Source organism: Sciurus carolinensis, chromosome 11 (genome assembly GCF_902686445.1).
Source record: "Sciurus carolinensis chromosome 11, mSciCar1.2, whole genome shotgun sequence".
In the NCBI taxonomy this organism is placed as follows: domain Eukaryota; kingdom Metazoa; phylum Chordata; class Mammalia; order Rodentia; family Sciuridae; genus Sciurus; species Sciurus carolinensis.
The window spans coordinates 16,416,327-16,430,029 of record NC_062223.1 but is presented as its reverse complement, the minus strand read 5'-3'; the positions used below and the strand labels follow the sequence as shown (position 1 = coordinate 16,430,029).

At 36.5% G+C, this 13,703-nt stretch overlaps 1 pseudogene; it reads right to left on the bottom strand.

Annotated features, from left to right (window-relative positions):
* Positions 1-7,733: 7,733 nt before the first annotated feature.
* On the bottom strand, positions 7,734-8,807 carry LOC124959044 (DNA topoisomerase 1-like; annotated as a pseudogene).
* Between the last annotated feature and the right edge of the window lie 4,896 nt (positions 8,808-13,703).

The window sequence follows — 13,703 nt, the reverse complement described above, 5'->3', positions numbered from 1 at the left end:
CATTGACTCCCTACCTTCTCATAGTCTTTTTTTTTTTTTTTTTTTGCGGTGCTGGGGATTGAACCCAGGGCCTTGTGCTTGCGAGGCAGGCACTCTACCAACTGAGCCATATCCCCAGCCCTCATAGTCTTTATTATAGGAGAATGAGTCTTCTTTCTAGAGTAGAATTAACCTCTACATGTTGTCTGAGGGGATTAAGCCTACACTAAGGGACGTTTAAGGGAAACATACATTGTCCAGGGAAATTTTAAAAGGCTACCCTGAATCAGTAGCCCTCAAAGACAGGATGATTCTCTTCAGAACCCATATCACTACTTTTTGCTCTGAATCTCTAATTAGTACCAAGTCCCACAAGGTCATTCAATGGTATATTGTAAATGAAGAGTTATACAATTTCCAGAAGAGGTATTGTGTTTTATAATTACACAGAAGGAAATCTTGGCCATCTGTATGGGATTAGATACCAAAATTATGGACTTTGTGAAGGGGAGAGAAAGCTGGATTGGGTACAGTTGAACTCAAAGCTTTATTCATTTTTGATTTATTTGATAAATATTTGTTGAGAATCTACAATGAAATAGACATCTATTCAATTACTGATGATCATGTTTCAACACAAAAAATAAAGTCATTGCCATCATGGAAATTACATTCTAGTTGGGCAAGGTAAATAGAAATGAGTTAACAAATACAGCCGGCAAGGGTTCACAAAGTCTGTGAAGAATGATGCAGGATAAGGGGACAGTCCATGTGGTGAGTGGAAAATGAGTATTTTAAACAAGTGGGCAGGTGAGGAGACACGAGGTGCTAACATTTCAGAAAAAATTGGAATGAATTAAGGGCATTTCTCATGGGAATGCAAAGTTCAAAGCACTGAGGCATGAACATAATTGAAGTTGTGAAAAGTGAGCAAGGAGATAAGTGAGTGCAGACTGGGGTAAAAGATTAGGGAAGTTGCAACAGACAGTAGAACTCAGAATAAAGAATGTATGGGAAACAAATAATTTCAAGGCATTTGCATAAAGAAAAATGTATGGTATTATTGGTTCTGCATAGTAATTTTTAACTAATCTGAAAATTGTATTTATAAATATAGTAAATCTGCTTTTATTTGTCTTCCATATTTTTAGTAATCTGGTTATTTCATCCCTTTGAAAATTAGTACATGAGAATGTTGGTTGTACAAAATGTCTTAGTCCAACAGGCATATTAATTCATTTGAGGTGCAAGATTTATGTATCTCTAAAACCTTCAATGAAAACGCATACTCTGATTTAATAGTACATCATTGTTTTATGAGGAATCTTAGAAGAGTAGAGAAATGAAAAAAATATGATATAAATTTTTATTTTAATATCCAAATTGAACATTAAATTATTATTACTAAATTCTGCTCTATTATTCAGGGCTATCCTGAAACAGAGTCAACAGCATATATTGATAGATAAGAGATTTGTTATGGATATGGGCTCATGTGTTTATGGAAGCCAAGAAGAACTTTGTTGTTCTGTCTGCAAGCTGGAGAACCAGAAGGGCTGAGAAGATGGGGTCAAGGTGTCACTAGTGAATGTCTGGGAGACCAAGGTCCTGAGAACCAGTATCTCTGAAGTACAAAGTGAGAGACATGGATGCCTCAGTTTAAGGGAAAAGAGAAACAGAGAGAGAGAAATTGATTTTCCTTTTCCTATCTTTCTATGGGATATCCCTGATTGAAAATGGTTAAGGAACTTCCACTCAGTGGTCAGTTCTTTGGGCAGTACATATAGTACATTTTGTTTGGAAGAAGAAATAGCCAAGTACAAAATAATATACCAATTCCCAGGCTTTAGGATGTGGTTTGTTAGTGGAGTAAGAGATGAGAGAAATATGATTGAAATATTGATAAGAAAGAAACTTGGAGGTGAGTTCTGTGGACAGACCTTCCAAATACATGAAAACCTGGAACAGGGTAGGCCTACTGCCAATGTCCATGAAAAGGGTATTTACAGACTGGGCAAGTTTAATAATCAAGTGGGTAGGATAATTCATTCTGTGGATACCTGTCAGCCTCTCAGCCATCACTTCTGCTATTGTACCATGGGATAATGATGAAAGTTCTCTCAGTGGTAGAGTTGGATCTTTATGAATAGGAAGTATATACAAGCATTTGGTTTGACTTCCTCAAACCAAAGATGGCCTGACAGCCATTGCTGAATGCTGAATCTACCAGCAGCTGAGAGCAACCCTGAGTACATGACACAGCACCATGCTTGAAGTGATCGGCCAGTTATCTGATAGAAAGTTAATTACTTGAATCATGTCCATCATCAGAGGCTAGCATTTTGTTATCACTAGAAAAGACACCGTGTATTAAACTTTGCCTTTTGTACTTAATACTTCTATCAGAACTACCATTCGTGAATTATAGAAAGTCATACAAACACCACCATGGTATTCCACACAGTAATGATTTTGACCAAATAATTCATTTAACAGAAAAGAAGTGGGGAAATGGCTGCAGGATCCTGGACTTTACTAGTGAATTATGTCTCCCATCATCTTGAAGCAGTTGACTTGAAACAATGGCTTCAAGGCTTTTGAAGTCTCAGTTATAATTTCAACTGGTGCAATATTTTGAAGTACAGCAAAGTTCTCCAGGAGGCTGTATAAACTCTGAATCAGTCAAAACATGGTTCTTTTTTCTCTAATTGCCAGGATTTATGGTTCCAGGACTCAATGGGTGGAAATGGGAGTGATATCAATGATTGGAGGAATGTTTGACCAGGAGATACACAAGGCGGCTGTTGAATTATAAGTTTGCTGCATATCACCTCTGGGTCAGCCACCAAAGAAAAGCAATATGAAAAACCAAGGGAACACACCATCCCAAACAAACAAGAATGACTCAACAGATTTACAGTTCTGGTTTACAGTTCTGGTTTCAATTTATCCTGGCTAATGTGCAGACACTAGACTAGTATTTAATAATAGAAGATAATATCGCAAATACAAGAGATACTTTGGAGTCTATTATTATTATTCTCAATGAATAAGTGCAATGAAAGACTATAGCAACTCAATCCATGATGGGTTATGAATGTCGCAGACCCTTTCAGAGAAAAGATTTAGATTAACCCATCAAGTAGAGACCCATGGCCAACAAAATTTCTTGCTGAATACAAAGGGAGTAAAAAAAGTGGGTAGTGGAAATAGGTACTATGACTAATAGTTATGGAAACATAACCAGTGGACGAAATGAAAATTGTCATTATCATGAGTAATTTCCACATTTTTAATGAATGTACACGTTTATCAAAATGTATTCTCTTCCCTCACTTATGACATTATCATGAACCATTGAATGTGTTGGCTCCAGATCACAGAATTTGTTATAGTTTTTATCTAGGAATGGCCTCATGTGTTATGCAATGCCTCAGTGTTCAGTGGTGAAAAGACTGGATTACGTGGGCTATAACCTCATCAGTGGATTAATCCATTTAGTAGATTAATAATTTGAATGAACTTTTAGTTGGTAATTGTGGGTAGATGGACACAGCTGGAAGAGGCAGATTTTGGGGACGTGCCCTTGGGGACTATGTCATGACCTGGTACCGTTCCTGTCACTCTTTCTCTACTTCCCAACTGTTGTAAACTTTGAAAATTTCCTCTGTCACACCTGCCATGGTATTCTGACTCACTTCAATCCCAGAGCAATAAAGTTGACTGACCATGGACTGAACCTCTGAAACCATAAGCCTAAAATCTTGTTAGGTGTTTTAGTCACAGCTACAAAAAGCTAACACATTATTGAAGTACTATATTGTTTACTTTAGATATGGGATGTGAAGAATAGGAGTGAACGTTATCCAATTGCTTTGTATCCTCTAATATGGAAAGATCCATATGTTTGGGGTTGTACTCAGGACAGTAATATTTTACATTAATACAATTAATTAATTAAAATTAATATTTTACATTAATTTTACATTAGATTAAGGCCTTTGATATTATTTTTCAGGTTAAGTATATTGTAAAGTGATGTGTGTAAGTACTAAAGGAATAAAGGATAGATGATTGTTGTATAATTTTTATTTGCCAATTTGGTAGGCAATTCGGTAGAAAGATCTGGATTGTATCCCACAGGCAGGTTTGAAGGTTTGATTCCCAGTTGATGGAGATATTGGGCGGTGGTGGAAACTTTAGGAGGTGGGGCCTACTTTGAAGAGGTGGGTCACTTGGCGAATCCTTTGAATCATTTATTCTTCCACAGTCTCTTCCCCGTCTTTGCACCCTGGCTGCCATGGGGTGAGCAGCTTTGCTCCACCGAGTCCTTCCACCATGATGCACTGTCTCTCCACAGGACCAGAAACACTAGAGAGAGCCACACATGGACCAAAACCCTGAAACCATGAGCCAAAAAAATCTTTCCTTCTTTAAGTTGATTTTCTCAGGTATTATGTCGCAAAGAAAAGAAAGCTGGAAAAAAACGTAGGTGTTTTTACAAAATACTAACATTTAAACAAGTGAGCACTGGGTGAGGCAAATTGACTTCAATAATACAGATGAGCTTCACCCCATACACTGATGACCTGAACATAGCACCAACACCAGTTCTCTGCATGGCAGAGGACTCTCCAATAGAGCACCTTTGGACTGATTGCACAGTTTGCTCTTGGGTCCCATGCTGTGACCCCAGACTTGTGAAATATTGCACTGTCAGTCATTCCTGGATCTTTGCCAGGAGGTCACACTACCTACTACATTCACCAGACTCCATGGTGGCTAGATTCAATTTCTGATAGTAGAACTTTCTGTCTCTTGGTCTCTGTCTCTCCTGTCTCATCCTCTGTATTATATTTACACAAGCACACACAGACACACAGAACTTAGTAGTTCTGTTCCTATGGAGAACCCTGAATAATAAACCACTAAGAAAATTAATTGTAAAGGAGATAAGAATAAAATTCATACAACAAACACATAATAAGTTAACACAAATGGAAGATGTAAAAGAAGAATCAAGGAACAAAATTCACAAGACATACAAAAGCAAATGTCAAAATTACCAAAGTAAGTTCTTTTCTATAATTAATTGCTTAATTATTTGTGAATTAAACCCTAAAAACATGCACAAAATGAAATTAATGTTAAGAAAACATGATTAAGCTGTTTAATGTTTACAAAAGACCAATGTTCACTCAAAGCCACAATTAGGATGAAAGTGAAAGTATGCAAAACATTCTATATTCTATACTACTTATAACCAAATGAGATTATTATTAGACAAGTGAACGGTGAGTCAAAAATTGTTAAAAGAGGAAATAAAGATATATATTGATAGAAGGGTCAATTGAAAAAGATAATATACTTTTTAAAAGATGGTGTATTCTCACAACAGAAACTCAAAAATTTATGAAGATAACACTACCAAAATTAAAGGTAGAAATGAAAGTTCTACGTGAGAGGAATTCCTCAATATAATAAGGAGCAGAAAAGTTGGAGAAAAATTAGTAAGAAAAAGAGAATGTGAATCACATAATCCAACAAGTGTTAACAAGAATAGTGAATTCTCAGTTGTGGATGAAACATTCCCTAGAATAAACCACATATTAGACCAAGCAGTGGTCTCAATAAATTTACAAGATCAAAATCATATGAAGTATTTTTGCCAACCACAATGCAATTGTTATAGAAGTCAATAACAAGGAATCTTTGAATATTCATATATATGAAGAACAAAAAAAGTCAGTGGGTAAAAATAGATTAATGGAGCTATTCTGAAATAGTTTGAGAAAAATAAAATAAAATCACAACATAATAAAATATTTAGTAGTTAACAACAGTACTGGTTATAGGAAATCTATAACTGTAAATGTGAATATTAGAAAAACACAAATTATCCCAAGGGAATAATCTAACTTCAAACCTTAAGGACATAATATTAAAAATTGAGACTTAAACTGAAAGTGTCAGAAGGAAGAAAATAAAAATTAAAATAGTGATTCTCTTTTAAAAAGAAAGAAGAAGAAGAAGATAGAAGAAGAATGGAGAAAACTAATGAGCAAAAGCTGAAACTGTGGAAAGTTTATCCTAAAAGACAAAATTTTCTAGACCATAATAAAAAGTAGAGAAAATACAATTACTAAATCACAAATGAATGTGAGGACAGAGCTACTTACCTTATGGAAATAAGAATGATTATAGCTGAATTGAACACTGTACACTAATATATTGGATAATATAAGTAAAATAAAAATTACTGGATGATATGCACTACCAAAACTGACTCCAAAGAAAGAGATAATCTAAATACACCTATCACTGGGAAGAAATTGAATTAATAACAAGTAATCTTCCAAAAGTGAAAATTCCCAGAAATAGATGGTTTCATTTTTCGTGTCTCCCCAATTCACATACAATAGTAATTTGTGATTATGATGAGAAGAAGCCAGGTGTGAGTTTGTATAAGTTTCAAGTAGCTGCTGTAACAAACGACTGCAAATGTTGAGTCTTACAACAACTCATATTGATTCTTCTACAGTCCTGGAAATTAGAAGTCTGAGATCAATCTCATGGAACTCAAATCAAAAGTGTCAGAGTCATTGTCCCTTATGATCTCTAGAGCACATTCTATTTCTTGCCCCTTTCATCCTCTCGTGCCTACTACATCCCATGACTTCCAGTTCCACTATATCATTCTTGCTTGAGCGGTCACATTGCTGACTCCACTTTTGTATGTAATGAAATCCTTCAGACTTCCATTTATGAAGATATATGGGATTGACTTGGAGGTCCAAGGACATTCCCGATGATCTCTCACTTTTGAAATCCTTTACCTAATCATATCTGCAGTCTGTGTAGGCCCCAGAGATTAATATTGAAAATTTTTGGAAATTAGCATGTGAATATTTTGGGGCCACTATTGCCTGTCAGAGTTTGATATATAAATTAGACATTGTGCTACCTGTGAAATTTTTCCATAACCCCGATATTATTCTATTATTAAATAGTCATTAAAACAATAATTTGAAGTGCATTCAATGGGATAAATATCACTATATATGCAGAAATGAATGTTTGTCTCCTCCGGTACCAGCATGACCAACTTTGTACATTCAGTCCCAGTGATGTTGAGGACCCTACTGCATTGTGATAAGAAATTACTTATGCAGGCACATTCCTTTGCTTAAGTTTGAATAATATTGAACTCCCTGAGAGTCAAAGCTAAAAGCATGAACAGAGTACTTGTACTAAAATTTTGATTGTATCTTATGTGGTGAACAGAAAGTGACATTTTATAAAGTGATCAGGGATGGACAGTATGACAGGTAACATTTCTACAAAGACCTGAAACAAAAGAGCATTTCACACAGAAAATAACAAGTACAAAGGCCCTGAGGCTTGAGAATGCTTGGAGTTGTAAAGAGAAAACAGAGAGAAAAAAGTGAAGAAAGGCTGGGGAGCAACAAGAAAGTAGAAGTCAACTAAAGGAAAGAATGGACCACATTACAAATTTCAAAGTACGTACAAGCATGCACATTATTGGCTACCAGTGTAATTATCAAATAGTGAATAAGTGGAATTAATATATAAATACACATACAGCAAAATATTATTACTTTTCCTACATTTTCTGATATTTGACTACTTTATCCCTAAAAAATAGAAACATGAACTAATTGGTTGTATATTAATTTATATGAGGTGACTGAATTATGTCCCTTGCTAAAATATGTAATTAAAAGGACATACTTTCATTCAATAATATCATCTATAATGCAGAAGCCATATTCTTTTGGTAATTTTTCATTTTCCTCTTTGATTTTCAATTTCTCTTCCTTGCTCATCTGCTTCAGAGCTTCTGAGTCTTGAAATACTGGCTCATATGAGTAAAATCACATTTGCTTAGATTGGCGATTACATTCTTCTCTTCATTAGACATTTCCTTTCTCCTGTCATTAAAGAAATTTTTTCCTAAATATTTCCTTAGTAGTATATTCATGGTTGAGCCTTTTTGCAAAGAACGTAGCTACTTCTTCAGCTTCACGACTTCATCATAGTAAGATGTGACGCTCTCTGGAAGAGGCTCATGTGGTGGAGCAAACACAGGACCCTCATGTTCTAGGAATTCCCACTCGATGCCTTCAGGCCAACATTCTCCTTCCCACCATTTCTGCTTCTGCTCCTCTTCTTTCCTCGGCTTCTTTTTCTTGTTCTCTGGATCGGGAACTTTTACCTTTATCCTTTTTCTCAGGGTTTTTCAATTTATCATCCTCTTCTTCCTCTAGATTTCCTTTCCTCTCCTTGATATCTTCCATTTTGACTTTCTTAGGTTTGTAATCAGCATCAGCCTCATCTCGAGCTCTCTTTAATGGTTTGATGTCCTCTTTAGAAGCAAAATAGCCATCCTCCTCAGACTTGTCTTTAATTCGTGACAAGTTAGTAAAGAAGCCATTTTCCTTCTTTATTTTCTAATAATAGGTTCTAATCTTTTCCTCCTTTCCTTTTTCCCTGTCTCTGTCTCTGTGTTTATCCTTCAGCTTTTCTGAGCTCCCATCTTTACCTTTGGTTTTCTCCTTAGTGTTTCTTTTCAGAATCTCTTTATGTTCACGGTTTCTATGCTTGGATTTTTCCTGGTCTCCTTCTCCTTCTTTTGTTTGTTTGTTTGTTTGTTTTTGTTTTGTTTTGTTTTGTTTCTCATGTGTGTTTTTTGTTTGTTTTTTATGCTGGTGTTCTTGATTTTTGTGTTTGTCTTTGTGTTTATGAGAATCATTCAATTAGAAATGTGCTTCCATCTGGGAATCTCTGCAGAGGTGGTTCCCATTCATGTTGGCTGGAGCAGCGGGCTGTGCCTGGGAGACTCAGACAGCCAGGCAGGAGGCGGCTCACGGAGGCTCGCGGAGGCTCGCGGAGGCTCGGGGAGGCTCGCGGAGGCGCGGGTAAGCTGCGCTGGCAGGGCCCAGATTCCCAGAACCACTGCGGCAACCTCTGCTGGGCAGGCAGGGAGAACAGACTCCTGCAGTTGTGTAACAGCTAAAGTTCACATTTCCAAAATCCTTTTTCAATAATGAATGAAAATGAGTAGAGAGATGATCAATAAGAAAGAGAGGATAGGAACACCACCACAATCCAACATATACAGAATTATACTGAACGCCCTGGCCAAGGAACAATGGAATTCTCAATTGCAAATGAAGCACTCCTAAGACAACCACATAGTAGGTCCAAGGCCTAGTCGCAATAGGCTAACACATTTAAATCATATAAAACTTCTTCACCAACTACAATACAGTTGACCTGGAAATCATGTCTATATACATGAAAAGAACACACTTCACGCAGTAGATAAAAACAGATGACAAGAGACATTATAAAATAGTTTGCAATAAATTAAAATGAAAGCACATCCTACCAGAGTTTTGGTAGGCAACGAATGCATTTGTCAGAGGAAATTTTAAGTCTATGTGACTACATTAAAACTAAGTCTAATCTCAAAAGAAATAGTTGAACTTTAAACCCTAGGGAAGTAACACTTAAAAATCAAATTGTAAGTAGCAAAAGAAAAAAAGGCAAATATTAGAGCACAGTAAGCAAAGTAAAATATAGAGTAGAGAAAATGGCAAAACTGAAAACTGATTGTGTAGATGATCATCCAAAATGACACAACTTGACAGACCTATTAGGAAACAGAGATACAACCCACATTACTAAAATTATAAATGGAAATAGGGATATAACTACTCACCTTACAGAAATAAGAATGTTTCTGAGGAATCTCCACACTGCTTTCCAGATTGGCTGCACTAATGTGCAGCCCCACCAGCAATGTATGAGTGTACCTTTTTCCCCACATCCTTGCCAACACCTATTTTTGCTTGTGTTCTTGATAATCGCCATTCTAATTGGGGTGAGATGGAAACAGGGTGGTTTTGATTTGCACTTCTCTTATTACTAGAGATGCTGAACACTTTTTCATATATGTGTTGATTGCTTATAGATCTTCTTCTGTGAAGTGTCTGTTCATTTCATTAGCCCACTTGTTGATTGAATTATTTGTATTCTTGGTGTAGAGTTTTTTGAGTTCTTCATAGATTCTGCAGATTAGTGCTCTGTCTGAAGTATGAGTGGCAAAGATTTTCTCCCACTTTGTGGGCTCTCTCTTCACATTGCTGATAGTTTCCTTTGCTGAGAGAAAGCTATTTAGTTTGAATCTATCCCAGTTGTTGATACTTGCTTTTATTTTTTGTGCTATGGGAGTCCTGTTAAGGAAGTCTGATCCTAAGCCAACAAGGTGAAGATTTGGACCTACTTTTTCTTCTATAACATGAAGGGTCTCTGGTCTGATTCCGAGGTCCTTGATCCATTTTGAGTTCAGTTTTGTGCAGGGTGAGAGATAGGGGTTTAGTTTCATTGTGCTGCATATGGATTTCCAGTTTTCCCAGCACGATTTGTAGCTATCCCACTCCTTGGCCTATACCCAAAGGACTTAAAATCAGCATACTACAAAGATGCAGCCACATCAATTTTCATAGCTGCTCAATTCACAATAGCCAGATTGTGGAACCAACCTAGATGCCCTTCAATTGATGAATGGATAAAGAAACTGTGGTATATTTATACAATGGAATATCACTCAGTCATAAAGAATAAGAAAAGTATGGCATTTGCAGGCACATGGATGAAATTGAAGAATATCATGCTAAGTGAGATAAGCCAATCTCAAAAAACCAAAGCATGAATGATCTCGCTGATAAGTGCATTCACATAATGGGGAGGGGAGGGGGCAAGAATTGGAGTAAAGAGGGACTGTATAGAGGGAAAAGAGGGGTAGAAGGGGTGGGGGGGAAGGGAAAAGTAACAGAATGAATCAAACAACATTACCCTATGTAAATGTATGATTACACAAATGGTATGCCTTACTCCATGTACAGAGAAACAACATGTATCCCATTTGTTTACAATAAAAATAAATTTAAAAAGAAGAATGTTAATATTAATAGTGGAGTACTAATATTATTGTAACAATATTAAGAATAGCATTGGATAACAGATGATACCTGAATTCCTGAAAAGTCACACATTACCAAAAATGACTTCAGAGAAAGAGAAAATATGACTCTATTTATCAAAAGTATAAACATTAAATTAATAGTGTCAGAGCAGATGGCTTCTCTTGTGAATTCTCCCACACAAACATGTTCACAGAGCTGGAATCAATGGTCCATGAGAGGTGTGGTCGCTCCATAGATTCGAGAGGACCCTCCATCTCTTGCCCCTTCTTCTCTTGCCACCCTCCTGTGGTGGTAACTGAAATTCCATGGCCTGTGTAATTTTATTTCAATGTTGCTTACACAGTCACACCGCCAACTCCTCTTTGTCTATGGTTAAATCTTTCTAACTCCCTTTCAAAGCATACATTGCCTTTCCGGCACACAACGATAACTCCAGTGTTTCCTCATTCTTAAAATGATTGATCTGATCCACTTTTCATAGTCTTCTTATGGGCCTCAAAGACAGACATTGTAAGATTTCAGAAATCAACCTGTAAATCTTTGATCCTTTATTGACCCTGCCAGAGTGGTACATGTAAATCATACTATGGACTATCTTTCAAATTTTTCCACAAGTGCAAAATAATTGCAAAATTAAATAATTGTTGGAACACTAATTTAAAGAGGAGAAATATGATAAATGGAGAAGTGAATATTAGCGCTATACTACACTGTTCCACAAGCATACATGACCATCTCAGCACACTCGGTCCTCATGATGTTTAAGACGCCTATTATGTTAGTGACAACAAATTACATATGAAGGGTTGGATTTTGCATAATACCAAGCTCTCTGAGGATCAAAATTAAAAAGTTGAATATAATATGTTACACTAACATATTGGGTGTACCTTAGTTTTACTGGTGAGAAATACCATCAGGTGTATATTCCACACACATTTAGAATCATTTCAGTTAAATGTACAATTTTCATTCCTAAAGTAATGTTTAAAATATAACCAGGAATGAAGCATTTAAAATGTCGCATTACTTGCCATTTAATGAGATATCACTTTCAAGGCAACATTGCAAGAGTTTTGAAATGATCTACTCCACAATGAAATTTGCAGAAAATCACTTTGTCTAAAAGTGTAACGTGTGAGAACTGACAGAAAATGTGGGGAAAAAAGTCTCAGAAAAGCAGAAAACTAATTGTCCCTGTGAATGCACTGCTTATTTATCTTTTGGAAGGTTTATCCAATGCAAAACTCACCATCACCATCCATGATTCAAAGGTCAACATGTTGATTCAATTAAGCAAAGAACTTTATTCTTATATTCATTTAATAAACATCTGTTGAGACTCTACTATACATAGACATTTATTCAATTAGCAATGATCACGCTTGAACAAAACAGACAAAGTCACTGTTCTCTTTGAGTTTATATTCTCATCGGGGAAGATAGTAAGGAACAAGCTAGCAAATACACAGAAGGTAAAGGTTCATGGGATTGGTGAAGATTGGCGTAGGATAAGGGGAGAGTTTCTGTGGTGCCATAAAAGTGAATATTTTATAAAGGAGCCACAGGAGAGGACTTGTGACAGGGTCCTCTTTCAGAAAAGGTCTGAATGATTGGGGGTTATTCCTCACAGGGAACAGAGAGTGCAAAGCCCTGAGGCAGAAGCATGATTGAAATTGTGAAAAAGTAGCAAAGAAATAAGTGAGTGCGGAACGGGGTACGAGACTGCGGAAGTGCCAGTAGAGAGTAGAGCTCAAATATGTAAAGATCGAATGTGCAGCAATAGCGATCGCTAAGCTTTGGCAGAAAGAAAAATGACAGCAATAATAGTAATATTGTTTTCTCAGGTTGCATTTTAAGTAGTCTGAAAACTGGTAGTAATACATGGATATATTAAAGTTGCTTTTATTTTTTTGTCAACACTTTTGGTAATCTAGTTACTTTATGCCTTTGAAAATCAAAACATGAGCATGATAATTGTATAAAGTGTCTGAAACAGAAATGCTTATTCATACAAAGTACCAGCTTTATTTAGCTCTCATTAAGTGTTCAAAGAAGCACGTGCTTCTTTTAATAGCAATTTTTCCCCCTTAGATGAATAGATACTCTTAGAGGAGTTTAGAAAGAAAAGAGTATAAGATATAAATTTACAATCAGCATGCAAATTAAATGTTACACTCTGACTATTAAGTCATAATCTTTCATTCAATGAAAGAGAATCACTAGTATATGTATGGACAAATGAGAATGAGATTTATTATAAATATAGGCTCATGTGATTATAGAAGTCAAGAAGATCCATGATGTGCTGTTTGCCATTCCACGATGGCAGGCTGAGAAGGAGCGTGGGGTGGGGTGAGATGTGTCTAGTGTATTATCAGAGACCAAGAATCTGAGGTCCAGAGTGAGAGACAAGGATGGCTGAATGCAAGGAGAGAGGGAAAAAAGGAGAGGGAGGGAGAGAGAATCTGTCCTTTCCACACCTTTCTCTTCTATTCAGTTGAACTCTGGAGGTGGTGGATAAGGATCACACACTGTGATGAGCACACAGCTTCTTCACTAGGTCTACTGATTCAGGCAGTAGTCTCCTTTGGAAACCTCCTCGCAGACACACACACACACACACAGAGAGAGAGAAAATGGTTTACTAGCTATCTAGATGTCCCTAATCTGATCATACCAACACATGAAAGTAGCCACCACTGTAGTCAC